This window comes from Mytilus galloprovincialis, chromosome 4 (genome assembly GCF_965363235.1).
Source record: "Mytilus galloprovincialis chromosome 4, xbMytGall1.hap1.1, whole genome shotgun sequence".
Lineage (NCBI taxonomy): Eukaryota > Metazoa > Mollusca > Bivalvia > Mytilida > Mytilidae > Mytilus > Mytilus galloprovincialis.
This window is the reverse complement of record NC_134841.1, coordinates 88,303,204-88,328,017: the sequence shown is the minus strand read 5'-3', so window position 1 is coordinate 88,328,017 and position 24,814 is coordinate 88,303,204. Positions and strand designations below refer to the sequence as shown.

The following is a 24,814-nucleotide window of genomic DNA, read 5'->3' as shown; positions in this document are numbered from 1 at the left end:
AGGCCATAATTTTATTAAAAGAAATTTTTACTGGTACTTTATTGATTATATCACCAAAAATTTACTATAAAACAAGTTTGGTTTAATCATAGATGTCAGGGTCGAAGTTAACTTTTTGCAGGATAGGTTACATGTTAAATTCGGAAACGGACCTGTCTGCTTTTTATTTTAATTTGTTTTTGATTTAGAATCAGTAAGAGAAGTTGTCACAGGTTAACAAGTCAAAATGTCAAGTAACCATGTCGGGGCCTTTTTATAACTGACTATGCGGTATGGGCTTTGTTCATTGTTGAAGGCCGTACGGTGACCTATAGTTGTTAATGTCTGTGTCAATATGGTCTCTTGTGGATAGTTGTCTTATTGGAAATCATACCACATCTTCTTTTTTATATGTACAAAATAGGACAAAATCCATCTGTTCATTCCGTATTTCAAAGAACAAAATGCTATAATAATTAAAAAGAATGCTCGACAGGTTTTTTTCCAAACAATACAATAAAAAAAAAAATATGAGACAGTGATTAACTGGGCTATATATCTAAACCTTTCGATTCTGTTGCCGACGTTTACTGATCGTTACATTGATAAACATTTCACTCAGAAGCACGTGGATCACATGCAAAATTAGGGAATTGACAGATCAATGATATTGTTTTGATATTTTCCATTCGTTCCCGTTTATTTGTTACACTTTTCCATAAAAAAAAGTTTAATGATTTGGTGTGTTTAATTAGTTTGTTTTTTTTAGAAACAATTATTGTTTACCTCACGTTGCTAGTTTTTTTACATTCTTTTATTAGATGGTTAAGTTCACTGCATACGCATGATATTGAACAATATCATCGAATGTATAAGTATGGGAAGAAAATAATTTATAAGTAAAACATTCGTAAAGATTTAGAATTTTCTATAACAAGAAAGTCGAAATACATTTGTCTCATAGTAAAACTTATCTTTTCAAATATTTACAATTATTTTTAACTTGAGGTATCAAATGACATAAAATCTAAACAGTATTTCGTATTGCAACAAACATACTTTCATGGAAATTGTATTTATTTGATTTTTTTTATTGCAGTTGTATGCACAAAGATTGATTTTGATCTTATGGGTGGTTGTTATAAGCACAGAAAATGTGAATGGCTGTCCAGTGCAATGTTCGTGTCATCCGACTACCAATGGTAGAAATGTGCAATGCGGGAATAAAGCTTTACAAAGTATTCCGCTAAACCTGCCAAATGATACCATCCTACTGTGAGTCTAAATTACATCACGGAAAATATTTTTTTTTAATTTGATATTTAGGTTGATCGGCAATAAAGAAGTGGCTTCAGGTTTTCAATATAAAAATTAGGGGACAACCGGAAATGAAATAAAACCTTACCGTTTACGACATATACGTATCTGCCCATTTATAAACAAAATATATGAAACAATTGAATTGAGAAAACTAACAATATACAATATATATACAATATGCTTTATTTTAAAAACACTCCGTCACATTGACATGTGAAACAAGAGGTAAATTACAAAATACAAACGGTATGATTCATTACAAAACAATGTAAAAAACAAATAAATAGACAGAAACCTGACTACAGAACTGTGATTAAGGACAGGCACATAAAAAATGTAACGGGCCACAATAAAAAAAGATTTGTGAGTGCTCATCTCTCCACTTACCTGGGACAGTTGTGTAACAACACAACATAAAAGAATCAAAATCGGTCGAACAATACTTTACTATTCAGATTGAAACGATATTTGTGTGCTCGCATAAAGAATAATTATGTTGACAGCTTACATGCTTGTTATAGGATCTTTGTTTCTCAATCGATGAAACATGGGCGCACTCGAAAAACAGACTGCTCTAAACACAAACACGTACATATAAGACATAATGTATTCTCCTAAATATCCTTAAAAATGCAAAATAACAATATTTTTTATATATAGATTCAATGTATGCATTTTCTTTGACAAATGCTTTGATATGTGCATTAAATGGCTTTAAGGATTCTCTTTTTTGTAATAAACCATTATCAGGCTATATTAAATGTTTTCTAGCGCCTTAAATATTACATATTTGATAAATACCTGATAAAATCCCACTAAAATAACACGATCCAGTAGGAATCTTTCCCTACTGTTTTATAGCGTTACTGGTCGCTGAAAATATCACGAGTTTGCTTGAATTCAATTCAAATCTATAGATAACAATATTTTTTTCAAAAATTCATCTAATTCTTGGAATGGAAAATAAGAAAATTTAAATATTAAATCGCTACATCTGTGCATTTGCAGATGTAAAACAAAATTCATTTCAATTCAATAACAACATCGTTGGCGTCAACATTTCGGTTCAGTCATTTGTTGTTTTTAGACATCAAACTATGGCAAACCTACATTGAATTTATGATTTTTTGACAAACACTTGTTCGACTAAAATAAAGTAAGGGCAGAATTTTGAAAATAATTATTTATTTCATTTTTCTCATTGGCACTCATACCCCATCTTCTTATATCTATTAATTTGGTTTTACAGTGAACATTCAGAGTTAGTCTTAGATTAAGGCTTTTTATACATCAATAAATAAAGGAAACAGTAGTATACCTCTATTCAAAAGTCATAAATCGATCGAGAGAAAACAATTCTTGGCAAGAAACTAAAACCGAGGGAAACATCGAAACAACAAAGACACGTGCACAGAATTGCAACAAAAACAAACGTCAACTATATAATTTTGTCGAACCTGTATGGCATTTTCAGACATTTGAATAGAAGCTTGTTTATGACCGTAATGCTGTGTCCAAAGCATTTTTTTAATATATTTATTTGCAATTTCCTTTCTTTACCGATTACTGAACTTAGATTTTTGTACAGTTGATAAGTGAATACAGTACGGGGTTAACAGTTTGTTACAAACCTTAGTAGAGTTTTATGAACTTTTCGCAAAAGCTTTTTAATGATAATCAGATTATGTCTAAGGCAAACATTTGAAAATATTTTCTTTTCACATATTTTGTATTTTTCTGATAGATTGACTCTTTATACAGTTTAAGAGTAATTGCTACTGTAATCACTTGCCAGTCAACACTGATGTTGTGAGTTCGAACCCCGATCATGCGGGTGCACTCGACTGCAATCTTAATTGACTAGTGTTGTTAGTTTTCCTATCGAAGATCGGTTGTATTCTCCGGGCACTCCGGCTTACTCCACCAATAAAAACTCGCCGCCACGAAAAAGCCTAAATGCGGTGCTTAAAAGTGGCGTTCAAACACCAAAAATAAAAAAATCAAATTTTACAGTTAACATTCAGATTCAATTAAATCTTTTTCACATGATTTTGTATATGAAAAAAAGTAAAATCACTTTCCTTTTTGAATTTCCCTCGAAGTTCAGTATTTTTTTTTTTATTTAAATTTTTTGTAAACCTTTATGGATTGTTATGAAACTTCGACTTGCAACTGCTAATCTTCAAGACCAAAAATTATATCTAAAGATTTTTTTTTGATTTGTATTATAATGATAAATGAATTCCCTTTTATTTCAATATTACACTTTTACACTGACAACAGCATCGACACAGGGAGACACAGGGAATCCGCGGAATCTCTTACGGATTGTAAAGATATACGAGTCATGCATATACATTTGTATTTCAGTTTTTAAGAAAGGAAAGTCTTTGTTGAAAAAAGGGTAGTCTTCCGAATACTTAATTAACTTAACACGTTACATTTAGTCAGAATTCTGTAATGACAAATCTTGGATGGAGTTTGAGAACAATAAGATTTATGTGAATTAGGTTTTAATTTATTTACAGTATATTATATTTTTATTGAAGATATCTCTTTAACGATTCAGGCCGGGGCATTTATTGACATGCCATTTTGTACGAAATGTTAGTATTTGATCTAACATTGAGTTTATTTATTCATTTAACAAAATCAAAATAGAAGGCTTTCAAACAGGAACCATTTTTTAAACTTGAACAACTCTATTGAACCTCGCTTCCGAGTATGATTAATAGCAGAATTACTTCTCTATTTTTTAAAATCCCAAATGTCGAGGACATAACACAAAAATGAACATACTGCATGTTCTCATTATTACGAACTAACAAATCCTTTACGTATAGTCAGCTATCGCAAAATTGACAGACATCAACTAACGACAACCACTAGACGAAGAATAGTTTCATAATATGACACAGTTACAATTGTGTTTTTATTTTATCGTTCAACTCTCTATACATACGACAGTGGTACAACAACACAACTTTATGTCGAATTCGGAATTTGCTTATCGCATTATATTGACAGAAATGTGCAAATGTAAAAACATTACATAGCTGAGTGGACAATAGAGCAGATTGTAATCTCGAACAAAAGTATGTCAACCGAAGCGAAGCAGTGATTTACTGTTTCCTCGTGCTAATTGTAAACTCTTTAAACCTTTCAATTTACTGATCTAACTTAGTCATTCAATATATATTTCAAACCAAGGGAACTTTTTTAAGTCTTTAAATATTAACGATAGTTCGACAGATTCATGCGTGTATTTTTATGTTCTATTCGTATCTGAATAAGAAAATACTGTTGGAGAGTTGCGTTACAGTGTTGATCACTTCTAATCTCTTAATAAAACTGCCAGAATAATCTGTCATAGAACTATTCTTTTAGGTAGAACTGACCAAATCAGTTCTTATCGTAGAACTGTCAGCAGAACTGACCAAATCAGTTCTTATCGTAGAACTGTCAGCAGAACTGACTAAATCAGTTCTAACCGTAAAACTGTCCACAGAACTGTCTAAAACTGTTCTAGTCGTAGAACTGACCAAACCTGTCAGGATTGGAGAACAGTTATGGACGTAACGAGAAATGATAAACGTGCTTTAATGAACATTTTGTAAGATATATTATTTTCTTTGGACTTATTTATATCGAAGACAAAGAGTTCTTAAAACTGTTCTATGGATAGAACTGACTAAATAAATTCTTAGTTTAAACAGTATTTATTAATGAAAAATGTCAAGATAAATATTACAATGTTATAACATAAAGTTCAAATATGGGATTCGGAAACAAGTTTTGAAAAACTTTTATAAAATAAATTCTTGCCGTAGTTCTGATCAAATCAGTTCTAATTGTAGAACTATTCTAGTCGTATAACTGTCAAAAACTGTCAGGATTAGTTATAGACAGAACTGGTTTAATCGGTTAAATGTAAAACTGACCAAATCAGTTCTAGGTTTGAACTGTCTAAAAGGTGTCAGGATGGTCCTAGAACAGTTCTCCTGACAAATGTGATAGGAGATTAGTAGTGATCTCCACTGTATTTGCATTCATACCACATTTTCTTAATTTCAAACATAGATTAAAAAATACCATAGACAAGTAAAATTACGTTTAGGGGACAACCGATACCAACATCTGTGTGTGGGATTTTCTCTCACTGCGTTAAAGACCCATTGATGACCTTTGGTTGTTTCTTATCATTTGTCGGCTTGTTGTCTATACGCGTTCCCCCGTTTTCATTCTCAATTGTTATAAAGTACAATTGCCTGTGTTCTAACACTACGATGACGTACTGTTGAAGTTTTACAAAGACATATTCAAATGACTTAAGATATCTCATATAAACAGTATATAAGGGCATGATATGTTGGCAATGCAATGCCTAAAAAAAGGTAATGCTCAAAACGTAAAGAAAATATACATAAAACCGAAAATTTTAAATATTTGTGTATATTGGTTCAACGATGATTTTCATATCTTTATGCAAATATCTTTACTTTTCAACAACACATCAAATACTAAAATAACTTGTTTATTGTATTTTTTTAAAGAAAATTATTTTTCACTTTATAATTATTATACACAAACAGTGCAATTAAATGGTAAATACATAGATCTATGGGGTCATGTCAACAAACATAAATAATTTTGTTAAATAAGAGTACAATATCTTTTAAGGATAAAAGATCCCATGGCTTTGCATGATGATTCTAGGGCTTGGTTCTTAACTATTCCGCAGAAAATTAAGCTTTTTTGTTTGTAAGGATATAAGCCGATAACAGTCCATTCTGTAAAATATTGGAGATTAATGAAACAAAATTCTTTTGAAGACAAAAGTTTTGCTTGTATGATACTTTAATGACAGTGCTTTCAAGACAAAAATATACGAATTATATAACAAACCAATCACAGATAGGGAGATTCTATCCCCGTGCAAACGGCTGTGCTTTATTTAGTAAATTGTAACCTATTAGATATGTACAAACAAGATAATATTGACAAAGATTTGACAACACCTACATTGGAGGAGTTAAATTACAGCATTATTTCACATTTTGAATTTTTATTTTGAAATTTTTATTTTATCCACTCCCCCAGACTGATGTTTTGGTCTAATACATAGCCTAGGATGTGGATTTGTTTATTAATACAATGCAAGTCCGCATTGGAAAAAATGAAAAAGAGAAAAGATCTTTCTTTAATCTTTCCTTTGCCAACAAAAGTCTCGATGGCGTCAACTTAGGCAATACCCTTCATCATACATAAGCTCAATCGAAAATACCTCAAAGATCAGTCTGTAACATAATAATTTCTTAAACCTATACCACCAAACCTTTTGCAACTAAAATTTTCAATTACAAACAGGTTTTGCAGGATCTCAATATTGACGACTGATTGCACTTGTGCTAGTTCCAAATTCACATATAATCCGACGTGCAACGCTATTATTGGTGACCTCAACATTGTTAATAACACTTCGCTTCGAAATGTGTTATCAAAAGGACCGAAATATCGTGAGACTAATCCAACAATTGGAAATACAACTTTAAAATTTTCAATGCTTTTCAACATTGTACTTGTTTGGCTTTATAAATATTTTGAATGAGCGTCACTGATGAGTCCGATGTAGACGAAACGCGTGTCTGGCGTATTTAATCATAATCCTGGTACCTTTGATAACTATTTGATCAATGCCCATAATACGTCAATCTTTAAAGACCCAAATGTTGCAAAACACTTATCCTACCACCATGACAAATATGTTGTTGTCCCCGCAGATAAAGCTCCTAACAACAGCGGTTTTTTGTGTGTAAATCTCGTTACTTTAACTGCTTAATAAACGAATTAGGTATTGACAATTTACTTGGAAACTCAACATATACCCTCATGACACTTACCAAAGAGAAAATCCTGGATAATCATAGGTCTGTTTTATGTTCCTTTGGAATTTCAACCAAAAATGAAGAATTGGATCTTCCATCACTGTATTGGATACCTAAACTACATAAGTGTCCTTACAAACAACGGTATCTTGCTTGGTATTATGAGTGCTCCAGGATACCTCTTTCATCTATTTTATCAGCAATCAAAGACGGGCTTCAAAGTTATTGTGAAACTGCCTTTTCTAGAATTGGCGTGAATCAGATGTGGATACTTAAAAATTCCAAAGATCTTTTAGAGTACATACAATCTAACTCTCTTTCATCTTGTAATAGTATTAAAACATTTGACTTTTCTACACTTTACACATGTATTCCTCATTCCAAACTAAAAGACAATTGAAAGAGTTGGTATTGTTTTGTTTCATAAAAAAGAACGGCCAACGTAGATACAAGTATCTTGTCTTAGGAAGGAATAAATTCTACTTTGTAAAGGATCACTCTGATTCAAACAAAAATGTCTCTGAAACTGACATTATCAAGATGCTTGATTTCTTGAATGACAACATATTCGTTACGTTCGGAGGACGTGTTTTCAACAGACTGTCGGCATTCTAATGGGCACAAATTGTGAATGTCTTCTTGCCGACTTGTTTCTGTATTATTATAAGGCTGACTTTATACAGGAACTTCTTAGAAAGAAAGATAAGAAGTTAGCAATATCCTTTAACTCTACTTTCCGCTATACAGATGATGTTCTTTCATTAAATAATTTAAAATTTGGTGACTATTTTGAACGCATCTATCCCATTGAACTAGAGATAAAGGATACTACAGATACAGTTAAGTCGGCTTCATATCATAAACTACATCTAGAAATTGACAATGAGGGTCGGTTGAAAACAAATCTTAACGACAAAAGAGATGATTTCAGCTTTCCAATTGTGAACTTTTCATTTCTTAGTAGCATCATTCCAGCAGCACTTGCATACGGGGTATATATCTCCCAATTGATATTCCCGTACTTGCATTTCCTCTCATGATTTTCTTGAAAGAGGGTTGCTGCTTACAAGGAATCTATTAAACCAAGAGTTCCAAATGGTGAAATTGAAATAATCCCTTCGTAAATTTTACGGACGCCATCACGATTTGGTTGACCGTTATGGAATAACCGTTTCACAAATGATAATGGATATGTTCAAACAGACTATTGGAATCCCAATGGGTAACAATTTCGCTCCTCTACTTGCAGATTTGTTTTTATATTCCTATGAAGCAGAATATATCCAAGGGCTTGTATTGAAAGGAGAAAAAAAATTAGCCCAGTCTTTTTATTTCACCTTTCGGTATATTGATGATGTACTGTCTCTTAAAGATAATAAGTGAACTTGAAATTAAAGATACTACCAACACAGATAAATCTGCTTTATATTTAGACCTTATTCTCGAAATGACTACTGATGGTAGGTTGAATACCACAATTTTTGACAAACGCAATGATTTGTAATTTTCCTATAGTCAACTTTCCTGTATAGTCAAAATTTCTGTTTAGCAACATCCCAGCGGCACCTGCATGGAGTGTATGTGTCTCTATTGATACGTTACTTTAGAACTAGCTCAAAGTACGTTGATTTTGTTGAACGAGGAATACTGCTTTCTCAAAAGTTGCTAAGACAGGGCTATATACAAGACTGAAAGCTGAATTTTTATTCAGTCTATGTGGTCAAGTCTATGTGGTCTAGAGTGTTTGAAACAGTGCTGGCGGTATTATCAATGAGTTCGAATCCAGGCGAGGAAGAAAAAAATTGCTTCCCCATATTTGCAGATTAACATTGCTGTGCTTATAATTAGAGTAATTATGTTTATGTATATAACTATGTTAAGAGAATATTTATATTTGAACTTTAGCGAAATGAGCATTAACAAGGTGTCAAAGATAGAAAACAATGCTTTTGATGAAAGTTCAGGCTTGGAGAAATTGTAAGTACAATATTTAATGTAATGATTTTCTGTAATTACCTTCTTTATATTTAAAAGTGATGTTTACAATATAAGTTCTAATGTATAAGAAATTAAAAAACATCAACTGTTACGTTTTAGTTTTCTATTACAAAATGAAATCATAATCTTTTAGTGAGTTTAATTGAAGTCTGGAGCTCGCATGTCAGTTAACTGCTAGTAGTCTGTTGTTATTTATGTATTATTGTCATTTTGTTTATTTTCTTTGGTTACATCTTCTGACATCAGACTCGGACTTCTCTTGAACTGAATTTTAATGTGCGTATTGTTATGCGTTTACTTTTCTACATTGGTTATAGGTATAGGGGGAGGGTTGAGATCTCACAAACATTTTTAACCCCGCCGCTTTTTTGCGCCTGTCCCAAGTCAGGAGCCTCTGGCCTTTGTTAGTCTTGTATTATTTTAATTTTAGTTTCTTGTGTACAATTTGGAAATTAGTATGGCGTTCATTATCACTGGACTAGTATATATTTGTTTAGGGGCCAGCTGAAGGACGCCTCCGGGTGCGGGAATTTCTCGCTACATTGAAGACCTGTTGGTGACCCTCTGCTGTTGTTTTTTATTTGGTCGGGTTGTTGTCTCTTTGACACATTCCCCATTTCCATTCTTAATTTTATTTTTTACAGAGTTTGTCTTTAGTGCCGTGTGGAGGCAGTAGAGTGCCTCTCCGTGCTTCAGGCTCTTATAATATACTAGATTATGGAGTGTGTGTCCGAGCGAGAACTGCTCTAGTTCATTACTTTAGGAATATTTATCAAAAAGTTGTATTTCAATATTCAGCCCCATTCTACTATTTAGTCAGCCATCAGTCCTACCCTGATATACCCTATCTTTTTCGGGTAATTAATACTGAAAGCGTTTGACATTTTTAGCCGAACAAATTTATCCATTTTCTATAACTTAAATTATTGTATGCTGGTTCATAAACTGGACGCCAATCGTTGCTCCTTTATTATATAATTCACTAACAAAACAATTATGAAGCTTAGAAATGGAAAATTACTAAATACTAAACTTGTTCAAAGGGTATCTACACGTCTCAATCTTCAAAATCGGTTATCTATAAATACTACCATCGCTAACATTTTTAACAATAAAAATCGTGGTTACCCTTCTATCGATAAGTGCCATACCAAAAAATGACTTACATGTCCCCGTCTTTCCACCAACAATACGGTAAGGTCCACGTTTAATGGTCGCACATTTTCTTTAAATTTTGAAACTGATATAACTTGAAAAACAAACAGTATTATTTATTTACTCACATGAAACAAACCGGGGTGTGGTATTCAGTACGTAGGAGAAACTGAACGATATTTATCTAAACGCACTCAAGAACATCTGTATCGTTTTATAAGACCCAATAAAATCAAAAGTGTCATTTACCAACACCTTAAGAAGCACAGCCATCCTTTTAAATATTTAGCAGTTCAACCTTTAGAAGTAGTAAATAAGCAGCCTGGTGAATCGCATTCAAAGTTTGTACGAGCACGGAAAATAATTAAATTAAATTGGATTAAAAAATTACAGACAGTTTACCCTGTCGGTCTAAATGATAATATCATGGGAAGTGGTAATATATCTAGAACCAATTCCGTTAACATTTTGGATATAGTTTCTAAAACTGTTCGTAAAAAACGTTCTCACGGTCGTAGAACAAATCGCAATCAAAGAAAATTTCGGGCCAATCATACCAATATTTCGGACCTAATTTCTATTTCAAAAAACAACGGCAGACATTATCTGTTAACACAACTCTGTCCGTTACCGGTTAATAAGTTAAATAAAATTTTGGAGGATTGCAACACAATTTCATGTAGCAGTCCTAAGTACGACATTGTTCAAATTATTATGGCATATTGTTATTCTAAATTATTTCCCAAAATTGATCGCCCTGAAGATCATAAAAAACATTTTATTAAAATTAAGTATGTCAATAAAGGCTTTGATTTTGTAAATATTGCCGGTATATTTAACGACCATTCTGTTAAAGAACAAATTCCTGGATATTTGACAATACTGAGCTACCTCTTATTTGTTATATTTACAAGAAATCTACCCGGAAATTTGTGTTTAATTATAGTCAATTGTGTAAAGATGTTAATATCAGTGAAAATACACCTACTTCATGTAATTGCAGTAATTCCGAATATATTTATGGACCCATTTCCCATGTTATAACAGGAGATCTTAACATCGTTCAAGACCGAGAGTTAAAATCATTCCTCAGTAAAGGACCTAAATATCGTCCCCCGTCAATTATTAATTGGAATGAGTGGTCGTAATATCATCCACGACTCACTCCATACTTACTGTATGAAATGGATAAAACGGGAAAAAGCTGAAAAAAAATCTTTGGACTCTTTTTTAATTCAGTAATGAAGATAGTTGATATACGTATTCAACATTTTAAAGAACATTTTACTATAAACAATAACCACAATAAACCTATTTCTCGTATCAAACATAAACTAAAAGAACTAGCCAAGGAATTTGTTTTTGTCCCGGCCGATAAAGCTGCTAATAATATTATTATTGTTTAACGTATATTTTACATTGAGGTTCTGAAAAAGGAAATCACCAATTCACCAACATTCCAACTGACTCCAGTTTCAGAAAACGAAATCTGTAACAAACATAAACTTTTAGCTACCGCTTTACAAGCAGAGCCAAATACAATGAAAGTCCCAACTATGTATTGGCTTCCGAAGCTACACAAAACCCCTTACAAATATAGATTGATTTCGTCTTCAGGCCATTGTTCAACTACTAAATTGTCTGTTCTTCTTACCAGCACACTTGGTACAATTAAAAACCTGATAATAAATTGTTCAAATAAGGCCTTCGAAAATAGTGGAATAAATTACTTTTGGAGTGTCAAGAACTCGTTGGAAGTACTTGATAAATTGCATGCTTATATTGGTGATTTTGAATCTGTTCAAAGTTTTGATTTTTCTACCCTGTATACCACATTGCCTCACATTCTCATTAAGAAAAAATTCACACACCTAATTAAATGGGCTTTAAAAAAATCAGAATATGAATATATATGTTCAAACTCTTTTAGGTCATTTTTTAGTAGCAATAAACAAAAAAACTATGTTAATTGGACATGCTTTGATACTATATATGCCCTTGAATTATTACTAGATAACATTTTTGTTAGCTTTGGGGATTCCGTATATCGTCAGATTATCGGAATTCCAATGGGGACTAACTGTGCACCACTTATTGCGGACCTGTTTTTGTATTGTTATTAGTTACAATTTATGACAAAAATAAGCAAAGACCCATCGAAACAACATCTGATAAACAAATTTAATAATACTTTTAGATATTTGGATGATATTTTGGCTCTCAATAATGACGACTTCAGTATGTATATTAATGAAATTTATCCTGTTGAACTTACTTTAAATAAAGCTAATACTAACAATGACCACTGCCCTTTTCTCGATCTTGATATCTATATCACTAATGGAAAGCTGAATACTAAAATTTATGATAAAAGGGATGATTTTTCATTTCCTATCGTTAATTATCCGTTTTTAGATGGTGACGTTCCCTTGTCACTCACCATCTTATGGTGTTTATATATCTCAACTTGCGCGATTCGCTCATGTATGTAATAATGTTTTAGATTTTAACGAGAGAAATTTATGTATTACTGAAAAATTATTACACCAGGGTTTTCGATATCACAAACTAGTCAAAACATTTACTAAATTTTATCATCGGTATAAAGACATCATTCGTAAATATAGCTCAACATGCAGACTTCTAATACGTTCAGGTATTTCACATCCAATTTTTTATAAAGCACAAAGGTGTCAGTATTCACCTCAGAAACTTACAAAACCTTTGAATAGACTTATTAAGAAGGGATATAATTACGATACTGTTGTCAAGTCATTAAAGATTGCATATTTTGGCGTTAATATTGAGTCACTGATAAGGTCTTTGCATCGGAACTAAACACATTTATTCTAAAAACAGTTGTTGGCATGACACGGGTTATGTTCTTCTCATATATGTTATGATGGTATGATACTAAACCTCTAACGGGAAGGATTGTGCCTGATGTTCATATGATGAAATCATAATCTTTTAGTCAGTTTAATTGAAGTCTGGAGCTCGCATGTCAGTTAACTGCTAGTAGTCTGTTGTTATTTATGTAATATTGTCATTTTGTTTATTTTCTTTGGTTACATCTTCTGACATCAGACTCGGACTTTTCTTGAACTGAATTTTAATGTGCGTATTGTTATGCGTTTACTTTTCTACATTGGTTATAGGTATAGGGGGATGGTTGAGATCTCACAAACATGTTTAACCCCGCCGCTTTTTTGCGCCTGTCCCAAGTCAGGAGCCTCTGGCCTTTGTTAGTCTTGTATTATTTTAATTTTAGTTTCTTGTGTACAATTTGGAAATTAGTATGGCGTTCATTATCACTGGACTAGTATATATTTGTTTAGGGGCCAGCTGAAGGACGCCTCCGGGTGCGGGGATTTCTCGCTACATTGAAGACCTGTTGGTGACCCTCTGCTGTTGTTTTTTTATTTGGTCGGGTTGTTATCTCTTTGACACATTCCCCATTTCCATTCTCAATTTTATGAATCTATAAATGATACCAGGGTTTTATCCGTTTATATGTAATACAACGTACAGCTTATGAATTGTCTTAGTTCTGAAAGTACCTTGTTAACAGGCATTCTTAACGCTTGTGTAATATATAAATTATGTTACCATCCATTTTTTAACAGCAACACTAAGAGTAGTAAGTGTATTGCTTCTGCCTTTTAAAGCTGACAAGAATGATTTCCCGGTATATGATTTCACGCAAAGTTTATTTCTAAGAAGTCATTCAATATTTACTGAAATAGTTTCCCTTTTTCATAGCTTCACGTTTGTTTGTACTGTTAGGATATATATATATGTATATATCAATATGTCATATTTTTTTAAAACTTATTCATATAGTGCGGGAAACAAATACAAAACTCTCGATGGGTTTGTCGTCTACTCCTGAAACCCGTGTGATGTATTAATCAGGACATACATCCCACCATTAGAAAACACAGTTGTTTCTTTTTGTTGTTGCTTTTCAACACCATTTCTTTGTGAAATGTTCCTTTACTTTCTTTTTGGGTTTATATGTTTGAATGTTGCCATTCGATTATTATTATATCGCCAGCAATCCTCTAAGTCACGGGATTTATCATGTAACCGCTCTTATCCTGCACACTCGAACTTTCGTTGATAAACACTTTTAGATGATCAACCCATAGCAGTTTTTTTCTCCTATCACTTTTGTTTGAAACGCCGTTCAAAATTATGTCCTCTGATTATGTCATGCATTTGCTTTAGCTGATAATGACCATGCATATCTAATGAACACGACAATTAAATATTTGTTTCCTTTGTTGAGTAAAAGTCTGCACATTGCATGGTTTATGAAGGTCGATCATGCATAAAAACAACACTAGTCATATATCACCTTGTAGACTGACATCGCATATCTCGTGTTGAAATAAGTTTCTTATATTCATTGTGCTATTTGTTTCTATCATAACAGTATCATTTAATTTCGCATCAACATTTTTCTCTTTCTCGCTCACATTCTTAACTCACATTTAATAATCTAACAAGTAATTGAAATTTAGAATGGAAATGAGGAATGTGTCAAAGAAACTGATCAAATTGTATCATTCCATAGAGAAGTTATGTTTGTTAATCATGTGTCCACTGTCCACTGTCATGTGTGTTATATGAATTTGGTTTGCATATCCTTGCACTATTTAAGATCTTTCTTTCATTTAATATTCCTAAACATACCGCCTACATTTCAGACGGCTGTATTTACTTTATGTCTAACAGTGTCCAGTAGAAGAGGATATTCCGTTTTTGAACCCTTATGTCCGCCCATTTGCAAGACAAATAACATGCTGGTGAAGTCTCACTTAATCGTTTACTTTTGTATAAATACTATTTTCCATTCTATATGTCTTTAGTTTAAGATACAATTTTGACTATCTTTCCATTGTATTTGTCTTGAGTTAAATAGTGTTTTTATTGCATCAACTGTCTTCGGATGAACAAACTATCTGGATATAAAACGATAGATAATTTCCACTCAGTGAGGACTGGACCATCTTTTAACTTTTCCACCTCCAACATCAATAAAAATGGTAACCATGTTACTGATCGTTAAATCAGGCTTCAAAGGACATTTTTAGGTTGCTTTCAATTGTTGGTGTGTAATATCAAGAAACGTCATCGTAGAATTGAGTTATACACCATATTTATATATATCGTAGCACCATATAAACAAGTTTCTTTTCAATATAAACACTTTGAAATTTACCAAACACGATGATGCCGAGAAACCAATTGCAACAATTATCGTTTTCGAAGATATGAAGCAGTAACTAGAAATTCAAAATATGAAATCAAAATGAAGAAATGCAATACTTAGAAGTACAAAGAAATCACTGCAGTATGCACTTGAGTCAGTCTCAGAATGATAACAAACATTCTCTCGTTACTTCTGTAATAGGTTTTGGCGTAACTGATTGTAATCATACAATGTTAGCGAAAATGCTATCCGAATTATGAATCTAGGTATTCAGTGCATAATGTGTTCATTTACGTTTTTTGATTGAGTTAAGCCTTCCAATTCATATTTTATCGTGTGGTTTTCTATGTTGTGATGTTATGCTATTGTTTCAGAAAAAGGGAGAAGGTTTTGTACCATTAAAACGTTTAATTCCGCTGCAAATCATTGCACCTGTCCTAAGTCAGGAATCTGATGTACACATGGTACAGTAGTTGTCGTTTGTTTATATAATTTAGACGTGTTTCTTGTTTCTCGTTTTTTATATAGATTGGATCGTTAGTTTTCCCGTTTGAATGGTTTTACACTAGTAATTTTGGGGCCCTTTATAGCTTTTTGTTCGGTGTGAGCCAAGGCTCCGTGTTGAAGTCCGTACATTGACCTATAATGGTTTACTATTATAAATTGTTATTTGGATGGTGAGTTGTCTCATTGGCACTCACACCACATCTTCCTATATCTATATAGTATCAAGTAGTGCCTGAGAAATGAGAATAAAAGATTTTTTTTTATCAAATTGTCACATTTATTAATGAAAATTAGAAATTTATTTATTTTCAATTTGATTTGACTATAAAATTGAGAATGAAAATGGGGAGTGTGTCAAAGAGACAACAACCCGACCATGGATCAGACAAAAGCCAAAAACCACCAATGGGTCTTCTAAGTATAGTTTTTATAACACATTGTTAACTTTTAAGCACTTGAACGACTAAAGACACATGTAGTTGATATTATCTACAGACATATTTTTGACATTTAATTTAGTTAAAAATTGGCAATTAAATTCAACGCTGGACGTGTACAAAATTCAAGTAACTATTGTTATCGATATAAGTAGTATCTAATTCTATTGTGAGAGAATGTTTGTTGTATTTTTTAGTAATTGTGAAACAAATAATACACATATTAACATCATTGGCCGAATAAAAGGTAAACATTATCAAATAAAAGTGTTTAAGATATTGCATATGGAAATACAATAGGGTGGATGTAATTAATAAAACAATACCACGCAATGTATAAGATGTGAGGCTTAACGTCAAACAATAACGCCTCAACAACACAAATTACTAAAGAAAACTAGAGGCCAACATATTCTTTAGTATTTGACAGCTATACAATAGATGAATTTCATTATTTGCGAGCATATGAAATAGTAAATCAATTTCAATGATTTATTATATAGTTATATATTTAATTTTGGCTAGCCATGTGTTGTAGATTCTTGTACCGCAATAGTCTAACGAAGATTGAGGATGCATATTTTTCAAACTTAGGAAATCTGACGGAATTGTGAGTAACATTTTTTTATTTTTGTTACACGTCCGATCAACAAGCAAATGATTATTAGTCGTAATATTTTCGGCGAAGGCTGCAACTTATATTTGAATAATTGAAATTTTGATTACGGCTCGGTCGAAATTACTTATTTTCCATCAATGAAATTTGAAAGCAGTCATTGAAGCATTGTCTTCTCTCATTTTTATGAAAAGTATTATTGCCCCTCTTCTTTTGTCATAGTCTATAGACATTTTGAAAATTACTCTGCCTCGTTGTCCGTTCATATTTTGAAACTTGAGTGTAGTATGCATGTTTACGCTATCGAATATCATGCAATAAAGTATAAATGTAGCCTTATCTTTTGAAGCCATCAAAAAAAATCGGGTAATGCGGCATTTGTTGGCCGTCTACATGAATTTGTTTACAAACACAGTAATTTTGCACTAATTCCTACAACGATTCTATCACCTTTTCTATCCTGTAGCAGAATAATTTTGACGCAATCAGCATTCTTATTTTTTTAAACATAGTTTTGTATGGAAAGCCACAGCTGCCTTATGATAACAATAACCATATCATTAAGGGTAGAGATATATCATGATGCAAATGTTCTATACCATAACGACATTTGGCTATAATTCTCTGTCAATTTTCTATATCACTATGGTCAATTTATATACAATAAAGACACTTTGATACAACCAAAATATACTTTTTCATACAATTCTGTTATTTCACTTTGTTATGAAGATACTATTTCATACTATGAAGACATATTGATATAGCATGGAGCTACATTTTCATACTGCTTTGTCATTTAACTACACTATTATGTGATATTGCTATTTATCATATGTTTAGTAGTAAATACAGTAGTTTTGAATATTTGATAAATAGCCTGCTGCTTAATCCACATTTCCACTTCATGTGTTAACAATACTAGTACTTTTTTACACGTTTTTAAATGATGCCTATACGACAATCCATTAGAAAGTGTACTAGATTAAGCTTACAGAAGATTGATAAAGACTACAATAAAACCTGAAAGTTGGACTAAAAAAATTAAACGAAAACAATCAAATGACCACTAAATGAACAAATCCAAAAACATTCATAACCAAATTTCAAATGCTGATCAGTTTATATAATCATTCAATAGAAACATTTTTGTCGTATGCAATTACATAAGCACTAAGTCTTGCTATGACTCTGCAAGATTCTGGTTTAGACAGTTACTATTTCAAGTTAAATGCGCATTTATCAAGAAAAGTAGAGAACAATTTCGAATCTATACAAGATCATATGTGTAACTGTTCAATATTCATATGACCCGGGATTTTACCACTACTATATATGAGATAAATTTAATAACAGTTTCGTTTATTTATAATATAGTATAATTTCTTTTTATGAATGTACATATCATTATGTTTTGATAGGGCACTGAACTCTAATGGTATATTTGTTATATCGGACAACGCTTTTCGTTATTTAAGAAATTTGCAGAAATTGTAAGTAATTAAAGAATTATTTCCTCTCTTTGAAAATATGAAAATATATTGCGCATATTACACAAGAACAGGAATTAACACCACGAACTTTGACCTTTCAACTGAGATGTTTGTGATTGAGTTTGTGTTGCTTAATATTGAGTTTTGTTTTTTTTTTGTGTTGTATGGACAGTTTTTTCTTTGGGTGTTTATATAGACATGACAGATTTTATTTTCTTTTGGCTTTTTTTTCTTTAAAAGTACCGGAATCTTATGACAAATGAGACGATTTTAATTTTTTAAATTATCCCTTTCCCACTCCTTAGTAGCAATATACCCGATTCCAACGCATATATGATAATCATTTCCCAACTCATTCGGTATTCAAGAGCTTTCAGCTGCTACTAAGACTATGTAAAACGTACGTCACCAGTGTCTGAGCAAAATGTTTATAAACCATGGTAATGTGGATGTGCATTCTAAAAAAAATTCAAAAGATCTACTGCTTAATTAGTTATCAAAGGTACCAGGATTATAATTTAGTAAGCCTGACTCGCGTTTCGTCAACATAAGACCCAACCACAATCTCTGCAATTCTGCAGCAACATAAAGACTTTTGATTTTTGTAGGCTTTACAATACTATTCCCCATGCTAAGTTGAAAGATCGAATTCACCATCTCATCAAACAGAGCTTTTTTCTGTAAAAATGAGAATCGTAGATAAAAGTTTCTTGTTTTGAGTTATAATAATTCTTATTTTTTTATGAACCACACTGAATCTACTAGAAAATATACTAAAGATGATATTATCAAAATGCTGACCTTTTTGACGGACAATATATTTCTTGAGTTTCGAGAAATGATATTTCAACAGACAGTTGGTATTCCAATGATACTCATTGTGCGCTCCTACTGGCCGATTTGTTTTAGTACTCATATGGACCAGAATTCATTCAGAACCATCTAAAAGACAAAAAGAAAAAGTACCCTACGAAGTTCTTTAATTTTACGTTCGGATATATTGATGATGTCTTATCATTGATGACCATATTTTAGCCAATACTTACATCTCATATATCCCTTTGAACTTAAAATTAAGGAAACTACTGATATTAGAAGGATTGCTGCATACCTTGATCTTTTCCTCAATATTGACACAGATGGACGACTTCAGTTATGAGGAAGAAAAGTTAAAAACGATATTCCGGAAATTTTATGGACACCGTCACGAATTGGTAAATCCATACGATGTGTCTTTGTCTAAACTAATAGAGGACATTTTTACTTCGTCTTAGATTGTGCTTTGCCCTTACGTCGTTTGGTCTTTCAAGTACCGAACGTGACCTATTCCCGATTGTAACTGTTACGCTGAGTGAATTCGCATTGCTATGAGACGTGTCACGGTATTTTGTTATCCAACCTTCATGTATTTAGTTATGTTGTATTTGTTATACTGATCGGACTTTGTTAAATGTCTTACCGTCTGTAGTTGTAATTCTATCTTTATGTTCTTTTCGTGTGTGAATGTAAAGATAATTAATCGCCTAGTTCATTTACAAGATTTAAGTTTAGGGCAACTAAACTTACACGGTGAATTTGGTTTACAGTTTGGTTTAGAAGAAATACCGACAAAGCTAGATAATACAATTACTTATCTTTTTACTAACATAATTTTGTATTAAAAGTATTTTAACTTTCATGATTATTATATACATCAAATATCATTAATACAAACATAATCTAATTCTTGAACTATATCCTATTTTGGGGAATTTTTTTTTGAAATTTACCTGTTACTTCACTTTTGTGCGTCGATCTAGTCGGGTGACATAGAATGCGTGGTTCGGTTGTGCAGTTTTTATGTGCTGACCTAAATTGAATTACATGTACGTGCTCGTTTTTCTTCTGTAGTTAGTCACCACTTCGGGGTTAACATGTATATCCATTATATAGTATTTTTTATAAATTTACTGTTTGCAAAATTACATAATTCTAAATACAAAGGATTTTCTTATCCCAGGCAGATAATCTTGGTCGTATTTGGCACAACTTTTGGGAATTTTGGGTCGTTAATGCTCTTCATCTTTGGTTGACTTTCTTTACTATTTTGACCTGAGCGGAGCGTCACAGAGGAGTCTTATGTAGACGAAACACGTGTCTGGCGTATTAAATTATAAGCCTGGTACCTTAAATAACTATTAGCATGTCGTAATGTTCTATTGTAATGTTTATTTGTGCATTTCTCTGTCCTGTATGTTCTTGCATTTATTTGTGTTGTTGTCTTGTCATTTAAAAGTTCAATTTAACATTGCCATGAACGCGGGAGGTTTAGCTAGCCACAAAACCAGTTTCGACCCACCATTTTTCGCTTACAATGACCTGTACCAAGTAAGGAAAATAGCAATTGTTATCTTATAGTTCGTTTCCGTGTGTTTTGCATTGTCGTTTGTTTTTTTTTTTTTTTTTGCACTTTAGTGTTTCTGTTGTTTCGTTGTTTTCCTCTTATATTTGATGTGTTTTCCTCGGCTGTAGTTTATAACCTGCATTTGTTTTCTCTCAATCGATTTATGCCTTTCGAAAACAGCGGTATACTACTGTTATTGATGAAAAATAAGGTCTCGTCCTTTTTCATGGGAAGATACCAAGACCTTTTTAAAAAATAGTCTGTTTCAACTTCACAAATAGTACATGATGGATCTGTCCTTAGTCTGAAATCTGATGTATAGTAGTTGTCGTTTGTTTATGTAATGTATACGTGTTTATCGTTTCTCATTTTTTATATAGACTAGACCGTTAGTTTTCCCGTTTGAATAGGTTTACACTAGTAATTTTGGGGCTCTTTATAGCTTGTTGTTCGGTTTGAGTTTAGGCTCCGTGTTGAAGGCCGTACATTGACCTATAATGGTTTACTTTTATAAATTGTTATTTGGATGAAGAGTTGTCTCATTGGTACACACACCACATCTTCCTATGTCTATTGATGTATAGATTCGAGGAACTAACGTCGTTTATCATCTTAATTACGTGTTATATTATCTTGTGCTGTGCTATGGATAAGATTAAGTCACTGATAACGGAAAAATGTCGGAGAATTACGAGAAGTCAATATTTAAATAGTAGTTATTAATAGAAGATTTTGAACAGATTGAATGTTTTTGGGCATGAAAGTCTACGTTCGTTTGTTTTATAGTAAAACTTAGCCATACAGATACATAAATGATATTCAACCTTTTTTTCAATTTGAAGTATCATATGGTTTATTAATTCTGTTTGATTTAGTCCCAGATTGAAACCGCGGATTGGATTGGAACTCAAGTTGACAACTATCATCTTCCGGGTATCTTTTTCTTCAAAGTTGTGTCAATTATTTCCCCAATCAGCAAACATAACCGCTGTAACTACAAGTAGATTAAAAAAGGCGATAAAGCCGCTGTTTGTGACTTATTTCAAAAATCAGTTAAAGCATATATCAGGGTAAATTAAGGTCGAGATATATCAACATATATATTAAAAACAACAGAAATTGGTCTGCACGTTTTTGAGAGTTTTTATACGACCACAAAAATTGAAAAAAAAATTGTCGTATATTGGTATCACGTTGTTGTCGTCGTCGTCGTCGTCGTCGTCGTCAGCATAAGCGTCGTCCAAAGATAATAACTTTAGTATAAGAGAATAGAAATCAATAAAACATTAACACAATGTTTATAACCACAAAAGAAAGGTTGGGATTGATTTTGTGGGTTATGGTCATAATGGTTTCGGAATAAGGTGCCCATTAGGGGTCCAAAACAAGCATTTATCTAGTTACAGAACAATAAGTTTTGTATAAGTATTCCAATTGCTCTGAAATTATACCACAATATTCAATAACATCAAGTAGAAGGTTGGGATTTATTCTAAGGGTTATGGACCAAACAGTCTAGGAATAAAGGGCCAAAAAGGGGCCAAAAACAAGCACTTTTGTAGTTTCGGGAAAATGACTTATGTATAACTGTATGGATCTCTCTGATATTGTACCACAAGGTTCTATATAACAAATGGAAGAATTGGGTTCAGTTAAGGGTTGATATCCTTGAACATTAAGAAATAATAGACAAAAAAGGGCCAAAAAGAAGCATTTTTCTAGTTTACAGACTATAACGTGTGTTTAAGTGTATTAATAATCTGAAATTAAACTACAAGGTTTCTTACTAGAAACTAAAGGCTGGAATTGAGTTTTGGGGTACTTGCTCCAAGGGAGTTTCAATAAATGAGGTGCCAAATAAGGAGCCCAAGTAAGCATTTTTTTTTAGTTTTCAGTCAATAAATTGTGTTTAAGTGTATAAATATCTCTGGAATTATTCCATAACTTTTCATACTACAAAGGGATGGTTATGGGGGTTATGGCTTAAATCATTAAGCAATAAGGGAAAAAAAGGGGAAACAAGGGTTTTCTGGTTAAAGGACAATGTAGACAATTTAAAAGCAGTGAAGGGGAGGTAATCCAATTAAATTTAAAGAACACTATTATTTATATATGTTTGATTACTTGGTTACCTCCCTTACACTGCTTGAAAATTGTGTATTGAGAAATGATGATTGTCTTGAGATGTAAATTATTTTTTAGGAGTTACTGTTAATTAATGTTAATTTTAACAATGACTGTATTTCATTTTATATTTTAACATTTTATGGTGTATTTAAATGATTACTTATTGTTGCAAATTCCATTAGAAATTTGAATTTTTGGAATAAGGAAACGGGGGAGGCGAAAACAAAAATTCTTAAAATATTTATTTTGGGGGGATTTATTTCAACAGCATAATATATTACTCAAAAGCAAAAAATAAATAAATTTGAAGTTCATTAAACCACATTCATTCGGTATCAGAAACCTTTGTTGTGTCAACTATTTAATCACAATCTAAATTCAGAGCTGTATCAACTTGAATGTTGTGTCAATACTTGCCCCAACTGTTCAGGGTTCGACCTCTGCGGTTGTATAAAGCTGCGCTCTGCGAAGCATCTGGTTGGAAAATTGTCTTGCAACACAATAGAGATCTAAAAATTGTAACTTGTCTCGTATTTTACAGTTGACTCCTGGCTCTTCCCCTTCGGTCTCAATTTTCCCCCTTTTGAATGTTAAGCTTCAATTTGGAAGACTAAAAAAGATAAAGAGAAATGTTTAGATGCAAAAAAAGAAGGCAGGTGTAAAAGTATTTCACTTTAGTGCAAACCTTTCAGTCGACCAATTATTATGATTCGAGCGCAACTGATAGAAGTTATGGCTTTGATCTAAGGCTAACATTGTGTAAAGGCATTTGTATGATATTGTATACATTCATAATGTTTTTTTTTATATTAGCTGAAATCTCTTTTTTTCACTATTTTACAGCATACATTCGTTTTAATTCTGACTATTTGTTATAATATAAATGTTTGTAATTTCTCTGTTCAATTGATCTTAGTTGATTAAATAAAAAAGATAAATACGAAAATTATTACCGATTAGAGAAACACCTGTAGGATAAAAAGTACCTTCTTACCACTAAAAACAGCAAAAACAATCTACAAGATATGATCTACAAGTATAAATAACGTGGTTGAAATAGTCCAAACAGTTTTTTGGGGGAGAATTCTCAAAAACTAACTTGTTCATATTTAAAATATGATTTATTAATTCAATATCAATAAAATATTCTAACATCTGGATCTGTATTTTTGTCATGGTAGCATCACAGGATCAATCCTTTTGAATCTGTACTTAATTTGAAAACTGGTAGTAAAGGCATATTGTTGACAGATACGCCTGTGTTTGAAGAACACAATTTGTTGATTCATTTTACTACAAATGCGAAATATAGGAATTCCTGTACAACCATATTTAAGTAGAAAAATATTCTTCCTAGTATCATTATCACAATTGGTATATTGAGATTTTTGTTATAAAGCATTTAAAATTGTTCACGAACTACATGTAAAACTATATAACAATGTGATTTTTTTTTTGAAAAATGGGCTTTTTTAAGGAACTTACTTTTTAAATTCGTAATGAGAAATTATGGCTATGAATATTTTTCTTCGTCTGATGTATTTCTTATGTTTTTCAGGTGGTTAACAAATAACAAATTACTGTATTTGCAAGGAAAACTTTTTGTTCACAATAAACATTTGATATATCTGTAAGTATGTATTACGTATCAATCATATAAATCACATACAGGACAGATACAAAACCGAAAACTAAA

General features: G+C 32.1%; 1 long non-coding RNA gene across 1 annotated transcript; it reads left to right on the top strand.

Annotated features, from left to right (window-relative positions):
• Positions 1–1,079: 1,079 nt before the first annotated feature.
• LOC143070823 (uncharacterized) lies at positions 1,080–17,110 on the top strand. Its single transcript, XR_012976725.1, has 3 exons — positions 1,080–1,254; positions 9,090–9,161; positions 17,038–17,110. It is a non-coding gene; the product is annotated as an uncharacterized LOC143070823 (long non-coding RNA).
• The last annotated feature ends 7,704 nt before the right edge of the window (positions 17,111–24,814 follow it).